Source organism: Berghia stephanieae, chromosome 2 (assembly GCF_034508935.2).
Source record: "Berghia stephanieae isolate SIO BIC M18660-M18661 chromosome 2, UCSD_Bste_1.3, whole genome shotgun sequence".
Taxonomy (NCBI): Eukaryota; Metazoa; Mollusca; class Gastropoda; order Nudibranchia; family Aeolidiidae; genus Berghia; species Berghia stephanieae.
In genome coordinates, this window is record NC_088361.1 from 95,276,508 (window position 1) to 95,301,704 (window position 25,197).

At 36.4% G+C, this 25,197-nt stretch overlaps 1 protein-coding gene across 1 annotated transcript in view; it reads right to left on the reverse strand.

Moving 5' to 3' along the window:
• Nucleotides 1–24,036, reverse strand: part of LOC144965919 (parathyroid hormone/parathyroid hormone-related peptide receptor-like) — a 168,428-nt gene extending 144,392 nt beyond the window's left edge. Inside the window, exon 1 of the mRNA XM_078901768.1 lies at nt 23,965–24,036. The gene's annotated coding sequence lies outside the window, so the exon portion shown is untranslated. The remainder of the gene's footprint in view (nt 1–23,964) is intronic.
• Nucleotides 24,037–25,197: the final 1,161 nt, after the last annotated feature.

The following is a 25,197-nucleotide window of genomic DNA, read 5'->3' on the forward strand; positions in this document are numbered from 1 at the left end:
TTTTTACACCAAAAGGCGAAGTTCAATAAATAGAGAGAAAAAAGCATGGTGCACCCTGTATTTTAGATCTATTATCTGGATTACAAAATAATGATACTATAGCAATTAGAGGCAAGCCGAAAACGGAAGTGACACCGTAAGTGATTGAAATAAATCATTCATTTACAGTCTATTTTCTCTGACCCCAAACATTACCAATACATTAACACTATTCCGCTACTCGTGTGTCCTTGAAGATATAAATAAATAGCCATTTGAAGATTGGATCAATAGTTTTTATGTAATGAATTTTTCGTTGTCTGGATTTTAGTATTATGAATGTATGTAGGGGAATGGAGTTGGGGGGGGGGGGGGGGGGGAGGAGGAGGATATGTGGCTAAGACATTGCACTGTGGCCCGGAAGGGCTGAAGTTTGAGCCCTACTTCAGGCACTTTCGTTTATAATAATAATAATAATAATAATAATAATAATAATAATAATAATAATAATAATAATAATAATAATAATAATAATGATGATAATAATAATAATAACAATGATAATGATAATAATATTAATAATAATAATAATAATAATAATAATAATAATAATAATAATAATAATAATAATAATAATAATAATAATAATAATAATAATAATAATAATAATAATAATAATAATAAAATAATAATAATAATTGTAATATGGTTTTTATATAGAGACCTACCCCCTATCTCAACAAGCTCAAAGCGCTTTTATTTATTATTTTCTTTAAGCAATATTATTATACCCAATGTGCTCACTTTGGACAACAAAGCAAAGGCGATTCGTGTTGTTAACATCAGACGTTTGTTTGGTGATTTTTATTTTCCTTCATGGAATGCCTTGGGATTTAACATCTCACTGTGACACGTATCTATAGCTGTCACAAAAATATCTTTAAATTTTGTGGTGTACAAAAGAAATGCCTTCATCTTTGCAAAGAAAGAGTCTCAAACCCGGAACCTCGCGAAGTCCCAGGTTTGAGAGTGTTTGCCATGATGAGGGTCATTTAAATCGATCGATATTTGGAAGACGAGTTTTCTGCCCAAATTTTCAAAGATGGATTTTTCCAGAGTATGGCGGCAGAGAGGGAGTCATTGTGATATAATTTTTTTTTTTTAAAGCATGAAATATCAATTTTAATCCGGACAAGACGAAAACCATTGTTGACATTGTACTCGGAACAGCAGTAATATTAAACAGAACACTAACTAGAACTGGTCTTTGAATCTACTGACGAAAATAATTTAGAATTCAAGCAGGCTTATTCGGATGTACTATGAACAAACGCATTAACAAAAATTGACCAGAAAACTCGTTCTTCTATTATCCATCGATTAAAATATCCCCTAATCTTGTCAAAAACTCTCAAACCTGGGACTTTCTTGAATAATTCCTCGAAATCGCGGATTTGAGAGTTTATCACTTTGTTTGAAGGACGAGGTTTCTGGTCAAAATGTTAGATACGTGGGGTTTTTTTCTTGGGGGGGGGGGGGGGTTGGCTGGATTAACCGAGTTCTTGTCCAAGTAATATTCTTGCAGCCATTTTAAACACGAATGTCCTCATTCACCTTTAATCCCACGGTTTCGGGCGTTTGTTCAGTCAATACATCTCGTGATCTGAAGACTTTTCGGATTGACGTCAATACATTTTACTTTAGATTTGTCTTGTAGGACATTGAGCACAAAGCTATGTTTAAATTTGCTCCTTTTAGATTCTAATGGCAATGTATCCAATTCTTAACATATTTCTAAGAAAATACGTTCTTTCATCTCTTTAATAAAAATATAACGAGTTTAATAAATACAAAGTAATGAAAGAATACATTTATTCAAGATTATTAAATATTTTGTAACCAAATGGTATGGCATTAGTACTTCTATTCACCATAATTTGTATCTTTCTCCATCTTCTTGAATGACAATTTGACCCACAACTAAATACTTTAGATTTGTATTCATGCTCACCAAAAGATTATTTATAATTTCCAATCGGCTGTCTTTTACAAAATATAGACAATTTCACACCAATAAAATGTGCGAAAATATTCTGCAATTGTTGAATAAAGTTTTTATTCAACGCGTTCAAAGCATTATTCAACGATCAGATACGTATTTACTAAGGAATGATAGGGATTTCCTGTCAGAGGGGTGGGATAATACACTGTTGCAAGTTAATACGTCAACCCAGCGTGCAGTAAACAGTAAACAAATCTCGTATCGAATGAAAAATCCGATAATAAACGATAATAAAAGATCAGTCCCAGACGGACATAAAAAGTAAGAGTGGTATATTATCTGCCTATTTTCGTTCAAGATCAAATCGGATATCTCTGTGTCACATAACTACCAAATACTATGAGTGTTTTGAAACTTCAAATTTAGCGTGTTGTGAAAGTAACAAATCCTCAAATTACCCCCAAATTTCACAATTGTAGCTATAGTATCATTTTATCCCCAAAAAACCTAAACTGACAACAAATTACTCCCATCATTCGGGCATAAAAACCCATTATTTTTATGTCGCGTACGGTCATATCACATGAAGTGTAACAAGCAATTGACGCGGTGTAAATACAATGAGCCCCTACTCTTTATAACAATAATATTTTTTAAAAACATCTCCCACCAAAAGAAAAATTACCCTGCCTCGACGGCCAAGTTAACTGCAAATCAACTACCATTCAACTGCCAGTATTCTACTTGTCAAATGCTTATTGAATTTTTGGGATGATTTTTTCGTGTGTTTTTCTTCCTGTCGTGTCTGATACTATTTCCCACTCATCTTTCAAACTAAACCGATACAAACAGCTAAAAGAATAGGCTTCAATAGTCTGATGTCACGTCCGCCCAGCAACGAGCAGATTGGTTCTAAAGAAAGAAAATCGGTACTTTTTTATTCTTCATGCTGGCTAGAACCTTTTCATATTATGTCATGTGATCAGAATGTATAAAAGTCGAAACATGATCAGATTTAGAATGTATTTCTCCTTTAGATACACTTTTATGCTGGACGGAGAAGTATTTCAGAAGGGCGACCGCCATTGTTCCGATAGTTTAGAGCCAGTTTCCAAGTTACTATGAGTCATTACGAGGGAAGTGACATCACGATTGTTGAAGCCTATTATTGGGAAGACTGTAGTAATAAAACAACTCCATACAAGATCAAGAAGAGTGGACAACATCAACATTGAATTGGTGTGTAATGCATGTCTCTTAAAGCACTCCAGGCAATGCGGGTTTTTACAGCAACTCAGCAGGTCATTGACACTATTTTATATTGGTATGATTGGAGCAATTCCAAATGGGTAAAAGTACTAGATAGGATCAAATTGTCTAAGACCTTGAACTGTTTCTCTGCTATTTATTCAAGTCACAAAATATCTAATTACATGACAACGAGGCTAAAGGAGAAAAAACTACACCACTCTGACAAACGACATTTCATAGCATTTGGTCAGAAAACTCACCCTTGAAATATAGATAGATTGATTAAAATGACACTTATTTTGTCAAAAAGCCGCAACCTGGGACTTCGAAGAGGTTTTTCTTTTCAGAATCGGGCAGAATGATGCATGTCTCCAAAAAGTACATATGTGGAGTATATATGGAGAACGATGAAGACGTCACTCAGGTCTTTGTTATTGTTTTTTGCCATCCACTTATTCTCACTAAACTGTACTAACCAGATTATAGATAGTATGCGCTTGGCTAAGGAGTTCACAACATTGCCATCCGGAAGTATAATGGGCCAACACACAAAACTATGTGTAACCATTAACTTTTATAGTTTGGTTAATACAGCTTGGTGAGAACTACTCATAAATGTGGATGGCAAAAAACAATAACAAAGACCAGAGTGACGTCATCTTCGTTCTATCTATGAAAGTTCATGGTTACACATAGTTTTGTTTGTTGGTCCGTTATACTTCCGGATGGCAATGTTGTGAGTTTCTTAGCCAAGCGCATACTATCTATAGGGATTTTTAAAGCAGCTCGGGTCATTGGCACTGTCTTGTACGAGTTTGGGAAATACAGACTAATGGATTTATTCACGTGCGATTTTAACTGTTACTGTTTCTCTGCCATTTATAAAATCAACAAATATACTATTTGATAACGCAAAAAGAGCTTTTATAAGAAACATTAAATGACAAGAAGTTTAGGTAAAGTGAGCAAAATCGGTTTTTATGAGATTTTTCAAGAGCGACTAATGTAGATATATTTATCAATTCCCAAGTTTATATAGATTTTACATGAATTATTACTGTTTCATTGCTTTTATTTTGTTTGCTGAAGAATAATTTTGACACCAAATCGAAGTTACGTTTTCTTATCTATTTTTAAAGCTGTTATATCCATTTTTGTTCAATATTTTTTACAAATATAGTCTTCTAGCCGCTTAGACTTGAATGGGAATATTGTAATCTTAATGTTTAGAATAACAATAAAGTGCAGGTACAAACAATCATTAGAATGGAGTGGACTGTTGTAATAAAACAACTCCAAAGAGATCAAAAAGAGTGAATAACATCAACGGGGAATTCATGTATAATGCATGTCTCTCAAAGTACTCCAAACTATGAGCGTGTTTACAGCAGCTCGCTCGGGTCATTGGCACTGTTTATATTTGTATGAGCGGGGGTTTTTCCAGAGTGCTGGATCTATTCTCAGAGGATATTAACAGTTTATCTGCCATAATTTATGCAAACGACAATTAAATACAATATTTAATTACGCGACAACGACTAGAATACAGATAAATTATAGAGGATGGTTTAGTTGGGGAGATGAAAGGGGCATTATTCAATTTGATCAAAGAAACAAGTATTTTGTTTGCGCATCTTGTGTCAACGAACGATAAAACCGTGCGCATGCATTTTGTGGGCGCTCTGTTGCAATAATGGTCCACATGTCGCTGGAATTACTTGTTGAGATATGGGAAGTAAGAGTTATTTTTGGGTCATGTGTGCCATATCGCCTCAAAACGGTTTTATGTCGGGATGAACCAGATTCTAAAAAGGAATAATATATATATATATATATATATATATATATATATATATATATATATATATATATATATATACACACACACATATCGTGTTTTTATGCTTTAAAATTGAACACTGAGTACATAGATATCCAAGAACCCAACACAATCTGCTCACTCTCTCTTCTAAATTAATACACTGTATAGAGGGAACGAAGTCGACTTCTATCAACTCTTTGTTATTGATTTTGGACCGCGAGTTGAGTGATTTAATCTGACTATATATATATATATATATATATATATATATATATATATATATATATATATATATATATATATATATCAGAGTTTAAAACGTTTTAAGGTCACGGTCATATACATTGTTATGTGTTGGTAGGATTCATCTGGTGGGCAGATGTTGTGAGAATGTTACCTAAAAGCATAAAATCAGTGCGGACCTGTCTTTTTCATCACATTCATGTATACCATCACTCCTCACTATGTCCACTCTCTCTATCCCTGGTCTCTCTCTCTCTCTCTCTCTCTCTCTCTCTCTCTCTCTCTCTCTCTCTCTTTCTCTCTCTTTCAATCTCAGTGATTAGTTTTTCATTGAAGAAATAGGGAGTTTGCTAGTCCGAAATAAAATCCTGACCTAAGCCTTATATTTTTGACTATAAATTCTATTTTTAATATCAAAACCACTCCGACATATTAATGTTTTGAGGCGCTGGGATATATTTCGTTTATGAATATAGTGTCAAATAACGATAGGGAGATGTTTTTTTTTATGTACCCCCATATCCACTAAATTGCTCAAAGCGCTCTACGCCATCCAGCAACAAAACTTAACATAAAAGACGGACATGACGCATGCTAGACTATTATAATAATTGCTATCGAAAGATATTTGGCGGGCCTGTACTGTGTACTCATTTTATATCTGAGTATAGTGAGATACTGCTGGTGAAGGTGGAAGAGTCATGTCCAAGGAAGAATCTTTGCGAAATCCACAGCAAGACTTGAACCAGTAACTTACATGTCAGAGCCAGGAAGAAGAAGAAGAAGAAGAAGAAGAAGAAGAAGAAGAAGAAGAAGAAGAAGAAGAAGAAGAAGAAGAAGAAGAAGAAGAAGAAGAAGAAGAAGAAGAAGAAGATGAAGAAGAAGAAAAAACTCCCCCAAAAAGTCAATCTTCCTCCACTAGGGATCGAACCGCAGACCTCCTGATTAGCTCGTGGCCCCGTGTTCAATGTTTATGTTGTGTGATGCAAGCGCGGGTTCACAGCGTAAAACGAGTACCTCTGTGGGGAAAAAAACAGGAAATAAAATTGTCCCAACTATCAGTCGAGGAAGATTGATTTTTGTTTTTTGTTTTGTCTAACGCTGTGCTATATATAAAAAAATTCAGGTATATATCTGACACCAATGTCTGATCCCTATTTTCTCGGTTAGGGACAGTGGGTAACATACAGTAGGTCAAAGTCTGAGGTGGTGGCGGGAGGGTGGGGGGGGGGGGGGGGGGGAGGGGGTGGACGAAGAGAGAGATAAGAGGTTAAAGAACGGGAGGGGAGTGGAGAGAAAGGTAGGAGTCGGGCTAAGGTCAAGGAATTCCATTGTGTACCAGGGAAATTGAAATGTACAACGACTTCTGATCTACAATATAATATGACCAATCGGGATGAATCCGACCTTAAAGGTGAGTTTGGAATTAGAATGAAAAGAAATACGATCATTGAGTCTCTTTTGTCATGTAATAAGACTAGTCTGTCCATTCTTTACCAAAAAATAAATCGAAACTAATCTCAAGTTTCATGTCCGTAACTATAAAAAAATCGATGTCAGCTTTTAGTTCATGCCGACCTAATACTGCTTTGAGACGAATGTATCGTCAATAAATTGTCAACTGCCGTTTTTCTAGATAAAAAAAAAAACAACACTTGTTTAAAATTAGGCCAGAAAATAAATTCGTCCTTCAAATATCGATCGAATTATATTACCCCCATCTTGGCGATAGCTCTCAAATCCGAAATTCGTTGAAGACTTCACGAAGTCCCAGGTTTGAGTGTTATTGCCAAGGTCAGGGTCATTTAAATCCATCAATTTTTGAAGGAGGAGTTTTCTGGCCAAATGATTGAATTGTGTCTTCTAGAACAGGTACGGCAGTTAACTGGTAATTTGAAGAGAGAAGCTATTTTACTGTTCCCTGGGGATACTTTACAAAAATAATGAGATGAAAGTGACATATTTATTGCGTTAGATAGAATTAAAGTTACCTAATAGTGTTTCAGTGAATCCATTATCATTATTCTAGTTCAAGGTTATGGCTAGTCTTGCTACATATCCTTACATATATCATTATTGTTGGCAATAATATGTTCTATGAATATTTACTGTGTGTAGTGGTATGGAGAATGTAAATGATCAATAAGCATCATCATAAGTCAGCATCATCATCATTATCATCATCATCATAGGAACCGTTGAGGTCTCTATTTTTATCATTATTGTTATAGTCTTTATCATCGTCATCGTCAATATGAGTTACACCAGTATTCTTATTGTACAATTATTATTGGAAACATCTAAATTAGTCTTAATAAATAAATGAAAGACTGGCTACATATACACTTCCAAGGAGATTGGAACTGGAAGAGTAGAAGTTGTGACGTCAAGACTTCGTTGCCCTATTGTCATGATAACCTGAATGAAACTGTCTACATTATATTTGTTAGATAAATATTAGACTATTCCAATACAATTTGAGATCCGTACTTACAAATTTTTTTTATAAAAGCAATGAAAGCTGCCCAGCGACATGCTGCAAGAGTTGTCTGAAATTGCTGCACTCCTCCCCCCCCCCCCCCCCCCACACACACACACAGCATAATAACAGGCATGGTCACACAGCTTGGATGGACTTCCTTAAAAGACAGACGAAACAACGATTAACTCTTATGTTCAAAATTACAAACAAAAGTATGACCATCTCACCAAAACAACTAGACATACAATCTCATGCAAACTCAAAGATCTTCAAGTATTCATTTATTTGCACACCGCAACATCAGTGTCACGAAATGTTATTATGACTGTTTTCTTAAGTTTATTGTGTACGCTAATCCCAATGTGATTCTTAGTTCGTAATGTCCCGATGTGATGATCATATCGCATTCGTCCTTTTGTGGTTGACTTCTCTGTAATAGATAAAGGGACACAGGGACCTGGTGTTGCGTAGAACCGTTTTAGTTGCTTTAGTTTGAGGTCGGAAATACTATGTCACAGGTCGTGGATTTTCCCGTGAGTCATTTCCGGGCACACAAAGAGAGACCATTCCTTTAACTATTTCTTTTCTTTTAAAATTCTGTTTCTTGGTTTTGTAAAACTTTCATCCTGCCCATTCACCAGTTGGCCGTCCGACGATTCGGACGTATTTTATTCTCTATGCAAAGTTCAGCCAATGCTGTTTTGCAAGAGTTTTTACTTCAGTTTATTAAAATCAATTAATTGTGATTTTAATTGTTGCAGGCCTTGTGGTTGGTGGAATTATTCATTTGAGTCAATCTTTCTGCTTATATTTTGAGTTTATTAATAATAGTGATTTTTTAATTCAATAGATTGTGCCAAGCACGTGGGGAAGTGACCACGTATGTTGAGAAGTTAATAGGTTTGTGATATGTGTAAAGGTGATTTAGTTTAAGTATTACTTCTTTTGTTTTTCTATGGTTAATTATATATTGTTTTCTTTCCCATTCTAGTGGGCCTGTTGATTTGGGGCCAAAGCCAAAGAAACTATTATATGAATTAACCCTGTTGAATTTTGGATGTAAGACCTTTCTTCTTTTGATTTGTGGCTAAAGCCAGAACATTTCAATAGCCTTATCCTTGGCCGATGCCATCGATATTATACCCATATATGTATTTTGTTCATATCCGGCCAAAGCCGTGGACATTTTAGTTTTATTGTTATAAGGCCGACGCCTAGATTAAAAGAACAATCTTTGAGTTTGGACTGTACAAATTGTGACTTTAGAAAGAAAGGACGACAGACTGCATCATCTCGACTGGAGGAAGAAGCCCTGACGTACCTGTGACAGACAGTTCATATTTTTGTTCTATGTGTTCGGTAAAGGTAAGGGGCCCCACCTTCTTGTGAAATCTGTTTGTGACTTATGTGACTTATTCATTGTTCCACGTTCATCGTTACTGTCTAGTGAATTGAGTGTTTGTCATTAAGCATTACATGTGCGAATGAGAGAGGGTGTGTGAGAGAGTAATTTGCATTAATAAATTATATGAAATATGAAAATTTACTTATCATTCTTTGATTGTTAGTTTGTTGGGCTGGTCAATTTGTTGGACGTTAGCAACCCTTTAAGGCCATTGACTGGGACGGAGGTTCTGCAGACCACCGACTCACTCTTTGGCATTGTCACTTTGTGACAATCAGAAACTGGAACCCTCTTCCCGAATCATTTGTGGATACAAAATATTTAGACACCTTCAAGCGAAGATTATCAAACTACATCAGCCTAAACACCAACAATGACTGTCATATTCAACAACTCTCTCAGCCTTCGAATTAATACATTTACATTAGAGTCTATTCCAAGGAAATAATACAAAGTCGTCAGCTGCATTCAGAGTGAAAACAGGTGATGGTTGTTACTTGCGCAAGGGCACACAGCATTGCAAAAAGTCAAACCAGGTCGTACCTACTGTAACGAAGCAAAGACCATATCTCTTCGTCCTGCGTTTTTTTTGTGTGCTTTCACCCCCCCCCCCCTCCCCACCCCCTCTTTCAATATATATATATATATATATATATATATATATATATATATATATATATATATATATATATATCCATCTTTCTATCTATCTCTCTATCAATCTATTTATTTTATTCTAACAATTTAATCTTGACTTCGTATTACGCCCATTCCCAATACTCTTTCTCTCCCGAATTCCCACCACCCCTCCCTCTTTCATATATATCCCCCCCCCCCCTCCTCCCCCCAACCGCCCATTCTTCTCATCTCACCTAGTTACAGTTTAAGTGTTTTGGTTCTAAGTACTGATCCAATCTCCCAATGGTGTTCTTATAACATATCACTGCGTGGACATGTATTTCACTCAAATTTCAAGATTGTAGTGAATACTCAAATAGAATAATATTCAATCGACACTTTCTGAGTCTTGAAACTTGGACAATGCTACAAATATGCAATATAAATGTCACCGTACTTCACACAATAATGTAGGTTACGTACAATTTTGTTTCTAAAAACCGCTCTAAACCAAGAAGATCAAATTTGAATGGCCTCTATGGATAATTAAAGCCAAACAGCAACTAATTCATCTTTCTCTTGATTTAATTTCTTTTTGGGGGTGGGGGGGGGGGGGGGTTGTTTGTTTTTTGTGTGTGTTGTTAAAAAAGATCAAAAGAATGCAATCATTTGGAGATTTGATTTCCAGCCTCCTGTGCATAAAAATAAATCTTAATGCAATGTTTGTAAACAGATTCTTAAACTCACGCGGTTAAAATTAAATTTTGAATAATTTTCAATGGCATTGCGTGGACTGGGGACCACGCATTTAGAACGAATTCAAAAATCTCAAAGGAAGAAGTTCAAAATCAGTATTAATATTATTATGCCCCTAGATCAAGGACCTCGTCGACATGATTTCTTATTTAAACATTATTAATTTTTTTGCATTGATTTGATCTCGAATTCAACGATTTGACATTGAGATTAATCAATACTCGTCAAAATAAATTTCAACCATGCCCCCGCGACGACGTAAATGAATTTATGATGATGATAATGATGATGATGATGATGATGATGATGATGATGATGATGATGATGATGATGATGATGAGGAGGAGGAGGAGGAGGAGGAGGAGAAGAAGAAGAAGAAGAAGAAGAAGAAGAAGAAGAAGAAGAAGAAGAAGAAGAAGAAGAAGAAGAAGAAGAAGAAGAAGAAGAAGAAGAAGAAGAAGATGAAGAAGAAGAAGAAGAAGAAGAAGAAGAAGAAGAAGAAGAAGAAGAAGAAGAAGAAGAAGAAGAAGAAGAAGAAAAAGAAAATGAAGTAAAATTGAGCTTTTCTTTAACGCAATATAACTAAACCTGCTCAAAGGTCTTTACAAGGGGTTCCTAGCCAACATGAACACTTTAATATGACGAGGCATGACCTGTAGGCGATAATGCAAATTACTAGACACAACGCTTAATGGCCAGGTACTCGTATTACACCTGAGTACGATGAAATAATGTGAGTATAGAGTCTTTTTATAAAGAGTCAATTATGCACCGCCTAGAGTGGGACTTAAACCCTGGACCTTCCGATCCGAAGGCTGGTGTCAAGTTCAAACAAAAAGACTACATAGCAGCACAAGCTCAAGAAAATGAAACAGGAAGAAGAGGACAAAGACAAGGATGGGGGGCGGGGGGGGGGGGGGGGGAGATTGATACGAAATCCAGAAAACCTATAAGAATCGTATCATAATAAAATTTTATCCGGCTTCATTCAAGCAGGAAATGCCACATCAGGAGAATTATGGCATTCACTTCCGGTTCTTGACAGTGATGGCGGATATGGGTCATTGTGATATAATACATAATATTGAGTTTAGTTATGGGTCCGGTTTCATCAGAACAAACAACTTGTGTGCCCTTTTTGGACATGTAGATTTGAATCAGGTACACGACGATTTAAAGCAGGAGCCTTGACAACTTTTGTCTGCCTAAATAATCATTGACATCTGATAAACATTTTACTGACATGATCATATTACGATATTATATCAAAGCGATTGTGATTAATTTGTGGCAATGCTGAAAATAATAAACATTTTTATTTCTCATAAAATGCATGAAATGCCAACAGCAATATTGAACATGTAGGACGAGGCATGCCGCCTGTTAGGCGATGTTATATTTTTCCCCGAGAGATACAACGCTATTATGGCCAGGTACTCATTTTACACCTGAGAATGTGAGTAAAGAGTATTTTTCAAGGACTCATCTATGTGCCGTGTGAGCGGGGCTCAAACCCATGAACTTCCGATCCGAAGGCAGCAGCTTCTAATGGTGCTCACACTACTATGTTATGACGATCGTCCCAATCTGCAAATTCTTTACTCGAGCACTGTCGCAAACCCGCCCGGAAGCTTCGTCACAACACACTGTTCAACTAGATGATGTGCGGTTTCGGGTTCGTTGCCAGATCGAGTACCTGTTGGACAGGTGGAAAGTCCCCACTGATGAAGCGATTTTGCCGTTAGGCAGGTTCTCGACCGAAGCCAATACCACCCAGTGTCTCCCCTTACTGGTGGAGAAGCCTGGCAACTTCTCAACTAGTTTCGAGGAGTGTATGTCCCCGCTTCCTCGAGGGAGTGTCATACCACAAGACCACATAGCCGCATAACAAGAATGTTATGGTGTTAAAAAAATCCATCCAATTGTATAATTTTGTTAACTTGAATTTTCATTGATATGAGAATAATGTGTTAGTTAATATATGATTTTTACCTCGCTGTAGACTCGTTTTTTCGGCTCCCGAAATCGATCAAAAGTCGTACAATACTGTTTTGTTCTTAGTAGACATTTTCTTACATTCAAAACAATTAACTCCCCTAGTTCTGCCCTGATGATATTATAGTGAATTGAACCCGCTGCAGACACACCATTGTAGGCAAAGTAAGTGGCAAGATTAATGTAATAAAATAGGATTCAATAGTCTGATGTCACATCGCCTAGCAACGAGGAGCTTGGTTCTAAACAAAGAAAATCGGTACTTTTTATTCTTCATGCTGGCTAGAACTTTTTCATATGTCATGTAATCAGAATGTATAAAATTCAAAACATGATCAGAGTTCTAATGTTTTTCTCCTCTGGATATACTTTTATACTTGTCTGAGTATTTCAAAGGGGCGTCCGGCATTGTTCCGATAGTTTAGAGCCAGTTACTAAGTTACGTCATTACGGGGGAAGTGACGTCGCGACTGTTGAAGCGTATTCGAGGCTTTTGCTGAGATTTCTTAAGAAAAACTTGCAAAGTGGTTAAAACACCATATTATAAATTATAAAGAAATCGCCAGCGTATTTTCGTGGTTAGGATGTTTTTATTTCGTCTTTAAAAGTATAAATAATCCGTGCCTATGTCACAATCTCCTTAAAATTAACCAATGAGATTTCCATACATTGAGTAATGAATTGCAAGCTCATCCCCTTTTCCAGATAAAATGGAGATTAAGATAAAGGGAATAAATCTGACTCATGAATTAACAACACAAAATACATATATATTTATATTAGATTGTCATAATAATATATATGAAAATTTGTAAATGTGTATGTGTGTTTGTGTGTGTGTGTGTGTGTGGGGGCAGTGGAAGAGAGAAAGAGAGAGAGAGAGAGAGAGAGAGAGAGAGAGAGAGAGAGAGAGGAGATATCTTAATCTCCATTTTATTGACTCATTTAGGCACCTCTATTTATTAGTTTTACTTTCCAGATAAACATATGTAGCGTATTTCCACAGGATAACCATTCTACTAAATACGCTTTATTTAGTTAATTTATTTCTCCGACGGGTTACAAGGAACTGGCTTTCCATTTTAAGCCTAGTGTCGTGCTTCCATTTGGCACTAGCACACAAAAAAACAATATCAGATACTCATTCAAACCAGAGGAGAATGAGGTACTGTATTTGCACGAATTGTCTTATCCAAAGACATAACGATGAGGACTGAAGTTCTACGATCAATACTACTCATTCATTCACTGACGACAAATCGCTTGACCTTTGAAACAAGAGAGAGAGAGAGAGAGAGAGAGAGAGAGAGAGAGAGAGAGAGATAGAGAGAGAGACAGACAGACAGACAGAGAGAGCGAGAGATAGAGGGAGAGAGACACAGAGGGAGAGAGAGAGAGAGAGAGAGAGAGAGAGAGAGAGAGAGAGAGACTATATTATCTCTGACGTCATCAGTGAATGAAATTGTCTTGGCAAACACGTCATAATTTACGAGTATTTTGAAAATACTGAAACAATAAAATACCCTTCAACCATCCCCAAGGAAAAATTTGTTTTTAGGATCTAAAAGCTTGCCTCCCCCCTCCCCCCCCCCCCCTCCCCATCTCTACATATTTACGTTATTAGAACTTCTTTATTTCATCGTCTTTAAAACTACACAAAATTCCGTGCTTACGTCATTATCTCCCCAAAATTATCCATCGAGATTTCTTTACTTTGAGTAAAGGACTGTCAGCTGGTCCCCTTTTCCAGGTAAACATAATATGTATAGCGTATCTCCACCGAAAAAACATTATAAATGCGCTTTATTTTAATTCATTTATTTAGCTTGCAGACTATAGCGAACTTACTTTCCATTTTATACAATATACAAGCCAAATGCTATGCTTCCATTTGGTGCTAGAACAAAGCAATACCAATGGCCGGGTACTCATTCACTCCTGAGTGGAGTGATGTTTTTTGCACAATTTGTCTCATCCAAGGAAGTAACGCAGAGGGTCGAGTTTTATCATCCCTAATCGTGGTAAGGGGTATGACACTCGCTTTCGAATCGGAAAATCCTGGGTTCGAGACTCGCGCTCGGCGCATAATTGAGTCCTTGGAAAAGGCTCTTTACTCGCTTTCTCTGACCGTACTCAGGTGTAAAATGAGTACCTGGCCGTTAACAGCGTTGTCTTTATCCGAAAAATTGGAATATCGCCTAACAGGCGTCATGTCTCGTCCTACATGTTTAATGTTGCTGTTGACCATGGACCCCTTGTAAAGCGCTTTGAGCACGTTAAGTGGATATTGCGCTATATAAAAGCTCAAAAATTTATTATCCATTGATTCACTGACGAAAAATCGCTTGGCATTTATAACAAGAGAGAGAGTGAGAGAGAGAGAGAGGAGAGAGAGAGACCATGTCTCTGACGTCACAACTGATGATACGTTATTGATATTGATCATATTGAAACAATAAAATACCTTTTAATTATTACCAAGGCGATATTCGTCGTTAGTATCCATTCCAAGGGATGACTGGAATAACCAAGGCGTCAGCCGCAATGCAGCACCACAAAGTGAATCAGAGAGACGCAAAGTTCAAAAGGCCACACAACGCGGCGGGGAGTCGAACTTGGTACCTTCTTGTCACAAAGCAACGGCCATACCGACGTGCCACGCTTTGCCCATTTTTACCAAGCTCTTCCCCCCCCCCCCCCCCACATCCCCCTAATTTACGAAATGGCATTACCTACTCTGGCTTGATGGATAGGTTTTGCAATATTGCGAAATAAGGGGCTAGCCGGTGGCGTTTTCAGTATTTTGTTTTTGTCCCAGCCAATGTTTTTACAACCAAAACAAAACATCGCCATGTCACGTGTTTAATATCACGTGTCCTCGTCGCCGTGCGGTCTGCGTGACGGGTATACATAAGTCTATAACCTATATCTTTAAAAAACAGTTTTTTATGTTATGCGCTTAGGTAAACTACTCACAATATCCGTCAGTCGGATATCACGTACAAACACAAACACACAAAAATCTATGTCTAAGCTGAAACGTTTATAGTCTGGTTGATAGAATTTAGTGAAAACTAACCACTAAAATGGCTGTCTAAAAACATATACAATGAGCTGACTGACGTCAATTTCGTTCTATCTATTTTTAGAGTTGAAAACGCTAACTGTGCGACCAATCCTCTGAATACGGTATTATGTCGTGATGAACCAGATACCAAAAAGTGAGTGTTAAGTTTAATTACGCTTGTCCTTCCCAACTGTGCGGCTACTGTGTGGTCTTGTGGTAGGTCTTAGGTCCGAGACCGGCTCTGAAAGGCATATAGACATATACGGGAAGGGCCCTTTAGTGATATCGTGATGTTGATGCGTCCGAATCTTTGGAGACTATTTAATAGAAACTTGAGCAATATCAAATGTTCTCAAAGCGCTTTATTTGCATAGGATCTCTGGCCAACGACAACACTTAGCATGTCAGGAGATATCATAATGTTTTCCGATAGAGACACGGCTGTTAACGACCGGGTATCATTTTATACCTGAGTACGGTGAGAGAATGTGAGTAAATAGCCCTTTTCAAGGATTCTACTATGCGCCACTATGAGCGAGTTCGAACCTAGGACCTTCCGATCCGAAGGCGAGTGCCATAACACGAGACCACATAGCCGCATAATTAGCCTGAATGATTACAATGCATTATTATTCTTACCTCTACTATATTATACAGCTTCATAAAGTTACAAAAGAATATATGTCACATCTTTGGTCGTTTTTGGGGTTATGTGGCTATGTGGTCTTGTAGTATAACACTCGCTTGGAATGTTCTGGGTTCCAGCCTCGATCGGCACATAGTGAATCCTTGCAAAAGGCTCTTTACTCACATTCTCTCACCGTACTCAGGTGTAAAATGAGTACATTACCGTTAACAGCGTTGTCCTGTCGGAAGAAAATTTGTAATATCGCCTAAGAGACGTCGTGTCTCGTTCTACATGTTTACGTGTTGCTGTTTGTCAAGGACCCTTTGTAAAGCGCTTTGAGCACGTTTAGTGGATATTGTTCTATATAAAAGCTCACGTTTTTTAACATTCGAATATCAAAAACGTTATCCGGGTCTCCTGCTTCTGACAACAACTTCAATTAAGAGCATCTGATTCAGCCACACTTAAAACCGTTTTAAAGGTAAGAGGTCAATATTTATTGCGTTAAAGAGGGATACTCTTTCCTTGTTTTCCTAATAAAACAACAATTCAATTCAATTCAAAGGTTTATTCTAGGTAATTGCCAATATGAAATACATTTTTTACATAGAATTCCCAATCAATACAGGTAAAAGTCAATTAAACAATCAAAGGAAACTACCTAATATATTTAAATAGATAAGTATATATATATATATATATATATATATATATATATATATATATATATATATATATATATATATATATATATATTTATATATATATATATATATATATATATATATATATATATATATATATATATATTCAAAACATTCAAAGTCAAATCCAGGCATTATGTTAATATTATATATACATAATGCATAGGTTTGACTTTGAATGTTTTGAAAGACAGCTCCTCAAATAATGTAAACGCAAAAAAAGTTTTTAAAGGAAAACCAATATATATATATATATATATATATATATATATATATATATATATATATATATATATATATACTTATATATAGCGCCCATTAGTCCACTGACCCAAGCTCTATGGCGCTTAACAATTACTAAAACTATATAAACTATTATTGTACACAGGCGTACACACATACACCCGTACATTAAAAACCACATACACATTACTATACCATCTACCCTAATTTAATACATAGATATAGTACATACATTGTCAAAATAAGCTCTCATAGATAATTCAGTTTTCAATTTCTATTTAAACGTATTTAAATTTTCAGTTTTTGTTATTGTATGAAAGGGAATTCGACAACGAAGACGCTGTTCGTCTGAAGGATTTATTGTCTGATTTATTGATCTTAGCGATCTACCAAGTCTATAACGAGAAAATAGCTCATTTAAGTAGGATGATGTCAGATTATGAAAGAAGCCATAAATATAAAAACCAGATAAATTGAAACTAAAATAGAATCTTACATCTGCCCGAATTTTCGAGCTATTTTGGTTATTTGAATGGAAAGTTCCTTAAATAATGACCAACTTTTAGATCTAGTAGATAGGACTTAGCAGGTTTTGGAATTCAACTCCTGAAATATGTATGATTCATTAAAAAAATATGAACACAATTTTCGAATTTTAGTCGTAAAACTCGTCCTTCAAATATCGGCCGATGAAATATATTCCTATCATCATAATTTTGTTTAAAAAAACCCTCTCAAACCTGGAAGTCTCAGGTTTCAGAGTTTTTGATAAGATGAGCAGCGAGGCTCAGCCGTACGGTCTTTGCTTCCTACCCGAATGGTACCGAGTTCGATCAACCGCCTTCGCGCTGCACTGCGTCTGACGCCTGGGTTATTCGAACTTCTCTTGGAATAGACCCAAGAGACAAATTTCCCCGATGAGATGAGTAAGGGAAGTTTTAGGTGATTAAATCTGTATTATTTATTTGTATCGATCGATAATAGAAAGTCGATTATTCAGGGCTAAATGTTAAATACGTGTATTTTTTTTTTTTATTGTTGTCTTTTTTTCTTGTTTTTTTTTTCTTTTTTTTTTTTTGGGGGGGGGGGGTTAATGTTTTGTTTTTTTTTCTAGTACAGCATAAAGGATAGAAAAGCAATAAACAACTTTTAAAAAGTAAAGAAAAAATATTTAAAATCTTCCCATCTTTCGAGCTCTTTCTGTAATTTATGGTTACTATTTTATCTTTTGATAGAAACTCCCTGAACAACTACCAAAGGGCCTATTTAGAAGTGAAAATGTAACTACGACCTAAGTTTTAGTACGTTAACGTCAAGGGAAAAAGGTCATTAGATTTCTCCAGAGAATGGATGGCGAAATTCCGTTTTGAACTTTACTTTGAAATGAACAAGAGAGAGAAAAGAGAGAGAAAAAGAGAGAGAAAAGAGAGAGAAGCAGAGAGAGAGAGAGAGATAGAGAGAGATAGATAGATAGAGAGAGAGAGAGAGTGAGAGAGAGAGTGAGAGAGAGAGAGGAACATTAGAAGAGAAAACGAGAAGGGCATGCCGGGAGATAACGAATGAGAGAAAAATATGGAGACAGAGAGAGAGAGAGAGAGAAAGAGAGAGAGAGAGAGAGAGAGAGAGAGAGAGAGAGAGAGAGAGAAAGACACAGTGAGACATTTTGGGACAACAAAAGAGAGAACGAGAGAGAACAAGACAGGGAACGAGAGATATCGAGAAATAATCTGAGACATAATGAGAGAGAGAGAGAGAGAGAGAGAGAGAGAGAGAGAGTGAGTGAGAGAGAGAGCGATCTAGAGATTACTAGAGAAGGACTGAGAGGCAGATTGAGAGAGATGAGAGCGAGGGACATAGAGAGAGAAAACGAGAAAGAGAGACCACGAGAGAACGAAAGGGAGAGAGAGATTGGGAGAGAGAGAGAGAGAGAGAGAGAGAGAGAGAGAGAGAGAGAGAGAGAGGGAGGGTGAAAGAGGGCATGTGTCTTTGTGAATGAGAGAGAAAGAGAGAGGAGAGAGATTGAGAGAAATAGAGAGTAAGACAGAGAAATTAATTCTGGTTCTGATTTGATTGTCCTTTAGTATCTCGATAAACCAGAGCGATAACCTGTACTAATTGTCAAGGTCAAACTCGGCACGCAAGAAAATAAATTCAAAGGGATTTTATTTTTAAAACCACCGATTTGAGGCTCTTGTAATCGATGGTCTGAAGGAATGTGAATGTATCCACGAAATAGACCGTCGAGGAGTTTTAACTCTCTCCTTACAGATCATTTTCAGCATTTCCCCAAAATGGCAGGCTTTTCCAGCAGAAAAAATGATTCTTTAAACTCAAAAAAAGCTCTCTTCAAAACAATGTTATGTACTTATTAATTAAACAAAGACCATTCTTCAAAGTTTGTGATGTACAAAATAAATCTGAATAAGAAAAACAATGTATATTGTGTCGTAATAAATGTGACGATTTTGCTCAAGGTGGTAAAGAGAGGGTTTAAAGTGTACATTTTTCCCCAAAAGATTCAATGTTGTCCAGCTGACAACGAGACTGGTCTCCACCAGAGACCGAATGGTCAAATATAGAATGCCAACCCACTGAACCACCTAAGGCTATTCCTGTGATGATGTGATGAGTCACCTGTAAATATGGAATTTAAGTATTTATATTGAACACTATCCACTAAACATACTCAAAACGTTTTTCAAGCAGGTGTGGTCCCCGAGTCAATGGTAACAAGGCATGACACCTGTAAGAAGTTGTTACAATTTAATTTTGATTTTCACAGAGACAACACTGTGACGGGCCATGTACATATTTTACACCTGAGTACAATGAGAAAATGTGAGTAAAGATCACTTTCTAAGGATTCAACTTTGCGTTGTTTAGATCAGGACTCGAACACCGCACATACAGGTCCGAAGGCAAGTGGCGTCATACCGCAAGAAGACGAAACCTCGTGTTTAAGCAAAAGTCGATATTTTAATGATTTCGCTAGTGGTAGACGTAATGCGAGTTATTTGAGGTAACTAGGGTATCGTTGATAACAGACTAATCGATAAATCAAATAGTTTAATTGGTTACTAAAACAGTCAATGTCAAGTACTGTCAATTCTATCGTTCTCTGGAAAAACAGGCTTTTAAAAAATAACGAAAAAAGAATTGGCCAGAAAACTGGTGGGTCAATTATCTATCGATTTAAATGACTCTTTGAACTTTGTTCAAAAACTCTCAAATCTATGACTTTCTTGAAATCTTCCTTGACGTTTCAAAGTTTAAGAGTCTTTGACAAAAGGGCCATTTTAATCGGCCGATATTTTAAGGACGAGATTTCTGGCCAAAAATTTATAAAATGTGTTATATTAACAAGTGATGTACTGTCAATTTTAATCGTGTCGTTAGATTCTATTTTTAGACCAGACTGGAATTTGCTTCCTTTCCGGGATGATGATGATGATCACGTATCTACGACAATTATATATGTAACGCTTCGCATCAAAATGGTATTATTTCCGTGTTGGTGAGTTTTTTTTAAAAATCACATTATTTTTTGTTCATCAACCATGAGAATTTTTCTTGACTATCTTTCAGCGAAGACTGGTAATATAACCCAGGCTTGCTCAACGTCAAACAGTGTGCATGCGGCGGGATATTAAACTTAATACTTTTCAGGCCTGAAGCAAAGATCATACTACTGCATCACATTGTCCTCGTCCCCCCCCCCCCCCAAGTCTACCCTCAACCATACCCCCCACTCGTCTTGAGATGAAAAGTCGGTGTATTGTTAAGATTTGCTTTTCAAGTTTTTAAAAAACGAGCAAGTGCAGACCTAGTTTCTGAATATTTTCTTTTTTATTATTGTGTTGTTGTTCTTGTTCTTGTTGTTGATGATTATGATGATGATGATGATGATGATGATGATGATGATGATGATGATGATGATGATGATGATGATGAGGATGATGATGATGATGAGGATGAGGAGGGGGAGGGGAGGAGGAAGAGGCCTTATGAAATTTGATCTAACATGAAGCATTCAGTAAGGAAACCGATTCCTTTTTCTAAAAAGTTCTGATGTCAACCTCATAAATTAAATTGCTTAAGGGGCGGTTTGGGTAATCCTTCAAGAAATTGATTTTGAGATTTTGGTGAAAAACGATATTTTATTATCTTAGAAATAATATTATTGAAGCGCAATTTCTCAAAATATACTATAACGGCACGAAAGAGGTAGTAAGAGAAGTGTAAAAAATGGGAATGATATTTTACTTTTTTTTCTAAATATGTTATTTTTCTTGGGGTATGGGATGCTGTGTCAAAATATTTCTCAAAATCTGTTCCATAAAATTGTCTGAAATTTTCCATAGCTATCACAAGGATAATGTATTTTCTAACCATTGAGAGATTATTTATTTTTGATAGAGTATGTACTTCATAATCCGAATTATGAATTTTAAACATCAATTTTTTCATAAAATTTTGATTTGCAACTTTGTAATTTTATATTATAAGTCTCTATAGTGAGACAGAATCCAACAATGCTAAAGAAGGAAAAAATATTGAGGTTATTCCTTCATTGATTTTTGCGGAAAATTTGCCACAAGATTGGTATACTTTTTATGTCAGAACCCTGAATCAGGACGCAACATGGGTATTGACAAAAATGTAGTGTTTTATCCTATAATGATGATAATATAATATTATCAAAACCGCTTAATATAGGTAATTAATTTTTTTTTAAAGAATGGATCCAAACCGCCCCTTAAAGTTAAGTGGGACATGAATCTGAAACTACCGAAGTTAAAATACAATGTCTAATCCTACCAATATGTGATCAGCCGTGTCAAAGCGAAATTATGTCGGCATGAACTGCTCGTATGCTGGATATTGAATTTATAACGACAAATAAATAGATTCATTTCTATTCGTTATAGTGAAGAATTTATAGAATATCTTACATTGCAAAAAAAAAAAAAAGAAAAAAAACGAACTGAAAGTACGTATTTCTTATCACTTTACATGTTTATGTCTGGCTTTGAATTCTAGTAGTATGACACTCGTCTTCGGATTAGGAGGTCCTGAGTTCGAGTCCTTGGATCTTTACTCACATTATCTCATCGTATTATTGTGTAAAATGAGCACCTGACTTTTAAAGCGGAAAATAAATTGATGATATCTCCTAACATGCGTCATGTCTCGCCCAAAATGTTAAGTGTTGCTATTGGCTAGGGACCCCTTCTAAAGTGCTTTTAGTGGATATTGCGCTACATAAAAATAGAATTATCTTTTTTTTTAATTCTAAATTTACCCTCAGGGCTCCAATATAACCCAACTTAATAATGTCTATATACTGTCGTCTATCACATAATCTTGTCAAAAGAGGAAGTTTGGCTACATTCGGCTGATAGAACGAATGACTTGAACAAGAGGGACAACAACTTACAGACCGCTGCCATAAAAAAAAACACTTGCTGTATTCGACTATGAATATTTGACCGACTGGCATTTTTTCAAGAAAATGTTCGGACATCAAGAACACGTCGAGGGCACTTCAAAGATACTTCGAGGACGCATCGATGACAAGTAGTTGTTTTACTGTCTGCCATCTTGACATTAACATTGTCGACTGTTTCACTAAACCGTCAACCGAATTCCGAAAAAGATTCTAAATGACGTAAATGATTTAAACGACCTTGGGCTTAAAATGTATAATTCGGAATTTGAGCCTTGCTGTAAATAAATTAAAATTGGGCATAATTTTATAAAGTCATCAAAAAGGCCATAAAAGTTCAACCAATAAAACATTTGATTGCAAAAACAAAGTTTAAACATAAAGTTGGGAAATTTGATAAAATATTTCAAATGTGAAAGCGCCACTGTAACATTTTAAAACCTGCTCCATTTTCTCTGGTATTGTTTGATTACTTTTATGTCGTCAACTTTCAGTGGCATGAACAAATTTGTGTTTGTAGGAAATTGAATCCAATTTTTTTACACGCAAAGAAACACACACAAACAAACAAACAAACACACACACACACACACACACACACACACACACGTTGGCGACATAAAAGTTTGTTATTTATTTTTAAAAGGCATATCGCGAGGGTCCCGATAGCACAGTCGATAGAGCACTCGCTTCACACGCAAAGGAACCGTGATCGATCCCGGTTGAAGCCAACATTTATTGCCGCTCCCACCCCTTTCCACCCATCAATGATTGGGTAGCCGGAGTTGTTGGATCTGACAGAAGGTACTTTGTGATAGACTGGCATCCTAATCAAATAAAAAAAAGCAAAATATTGCCATTGTCGAATCCTCGTCATTGATGCTATGCATTTCGGTAAATACTTATAACATCCGCCATCAAATATGACGTACCAACACAAAATAAAACAAAATCGTTACGTAAAATTGAACGTTATAGTCAGATTGACATAATTTAGTTAGAATTAAACACCAACTTGACTGTCTAAACACAATAGCAAAGAGCTGAGTGACGTCAATTTTGTTCTTTCTAATCCCCCTGTCCACCCAGCAGTGAATGAGTAGCTGGACCTTTTGACCTTGCCGGAAAGTACTTTGAGCTGGACTAAGGTCCTCTCCACTGTGTAACAAATACATGATATTGTCCGTTTCACGCGGTAGAAACCGGGAAAAACTCCGACTCCAAGAGCCTAATGGCCCTAAAGAAGTGAAGGACTAAATACTGTGAAAAGAATTATTAAATCATATACACTGAAAGCCAGCTTAGAAGAAACTTTCCCCCTACCTTAATAGTTAGTTATCCATTTCACACTGTCATCGCTACCCTTTGTTCTGGAAACTTCCTTGCTTTGAACAGGCAAAGTCTGACCAGGGATTAGTGGAGAATATTATCTTTGGTCATTACGTCACAGGCTGGAGGCAAGGATGCGTAGGAATACCGTAGAGTCAATGACTGTGTGTACAGTGGAGGCCTATTACAACAATACCAGATCTGGTATAAAAGAAGAAGTAGAGCCAATAGGCCCATGGAGCCGGAGTTTATACCGGTTTCTATAACGTGAGACGGACAATAGTATGTCTTTATTACAAAGTGGATAGGACCTTAGTCCTGCTCAAAGTACTTTCCGGCAAGGTCAAAAGGCCCAGCTACTCAATCACTGCTGGGTGGACAGGGGGATGAGAAAAAAATTCCGACTGCACTCATTATTAATAATAATGCTGAAAACTTATATAGCGCTGTAACTCCAAGACACCAGACTCTAAGCACTTAAATTACAAATTACTTTGGCTGAAACATCATCATTCACACACACAAGCATACACACACAGACACACACACACACACACACACACACACACACACGCACACAACACACAACAGAAACCAGAAAGACCTATCTTGCTTCTCATACCATCTACTAAAGACGAAACAAATATGTTTTAAGCGAACGTTTAAAATAGATCTGGTATAACTGTATAGAATTAGTGTACTTACAGTGGAAAACATGTATAGAATTAGTGTAAGTATAGTGGAAAACATGTACAAAATTAGTGTACAGTGGAAAATAAGAAATACATATTCCAAGATTGGATGTAAGTTATAGCCTCACATTTTCCCTATTCTTATTCAACAATAGAATGCGACGGCTCCAAAAAGAAAGTGAACAATTCATTGTATTCAATAGTTAGATGAATTAGATGAATATGAACAATCATATGGCGCATCTCCACTGAATAAAGGGACTCATTGTTCCATTTCACTCAATGCCAGTCTCATGCTAGCCCACCTATTTTGTAATAAGACTCTTACATTATCTATCACTGACTATACCAGGTAATCAGTCATACCTCAGTCGATTGTGGTAATGTTTTAAGTGCCCTGACTAAAGACACAAAGGCAGGGCAAAAAAATTTTACCAAATGAGATCAGTAATTTTCTTTAGAACCACTAACAACTCAACTTTCGTTTTATTTTGGTGATTGTTTCCTTCTATGAAGAAATAATTTTCAGGGAAGT